This window comes from Trachypithecus francoisi, unplaced genomic scaffold (assembly GCF_009764315.1).
Source record: "Trachypithecus francoisi isolate TF-2019V2 unplaced genomic scaffold, Tfra_2.0 Lachesis_group10, whole genome shotgun sequence".
Lineage (NCBI taxonomy): Eukaryota > Metazoa > Chordata > Mammalia > Primates > Cercopithecidae > Trachypithecus > Trachypithecus francoisi.
In genome coordinates, this window is record NW_022681455.1 from 16,113,727 (window position 1) to 16,114,671 (window position 945).

The 945-nt window shown below is 45.8% G+C and overlaps 1 pseudogene; it reads left to right on the top strand.

Moving 5' to 3' along the window:
- The first annotated feature begins 219 nt into the window (after positions 1 to 219).
- LOC117088906 lies at positions 220 to 338 on the top strand (annotated as a pseudogene).
- The last annotated feature ends 607 nt before the right edge of the window (positions 339 to 945 follow it).

A 945-nucleotide genomic window follows, 5' to 3' on the forward strand; every position in this document is an offset into this window, starting at 1 on the left:
TGACCAAAACCTCTAAAAAGTATGGGTAGTCTGGAGCAAACCAAGGCTGGAATGGAGTCCTCATAAGATGCAGGTACCTACTCTCTGGGAGGTGGCCTCCTTCAGAACCCAAGTGCAGATCCTGATGTAGTCATAGGCAGCATTCTATGGCAGGTGAATTTTGTCTTTGGGATCTTGTTGTCTCCCTGCCTCCCACCCAAACCTTGTTTCAAGAAATCTGTCTACGGCCATACCACCCTGAACACACCCGATCTCGTCTGATCTCAGAAGCTAAGAAGGGCTGGGCCTGGTTAGTACTTGGATGGGAGACCATCTGGGAATACTAGGTACTGTAAGGGCTGGGCATGGTGGCTTACACCTGTAATCCCAGCATTTTGAGAGGCTGAAGCAAGCAGATTACCTTGAGGTCAGGAGTTCGAGATCAGCCTGGCCAACATGGTGAAACCCTGTCTCTAATAAAAATGCAAAAAAATTAGCTGTGCATGGTGGCATGTGTCTGTAATCCCAGCTACTCAGAGGAGAGGCAGGAGACTCACTTGAATCCAGGAGGCGGAGGTTGCAGTGAGCTGAGATGACAGAGTGAGACTCCGTCAAAAAAAAAAAAAAAAAAAGAAAGAAAGAAATCCAAGATGCTCTCATCCCTTTTTCCTGTCACAGAGGAAACAGCCAAAAATTTTTATTCACCTTAAGGGATTCTCCATGCTTTTAAATTTCAAGGGAAGGAGAGAAGACTCTGTAATAGCAGGATTTGGGATATCCACATTAGATGGATGACTTTTGGTGTGCAAGTGGGTCTTCCTGGATTTCCCCAAAATGACATTAGTGTTAACTGTCCAGTCCTCTCCAAGCTTTCATGACTGACAAACACTGAATTACTAAAGAGATTTAATCTGCGTGGCACCTGTATCAGGACAATGGTTGTGACGAGACAGGTGTGGAGGACTC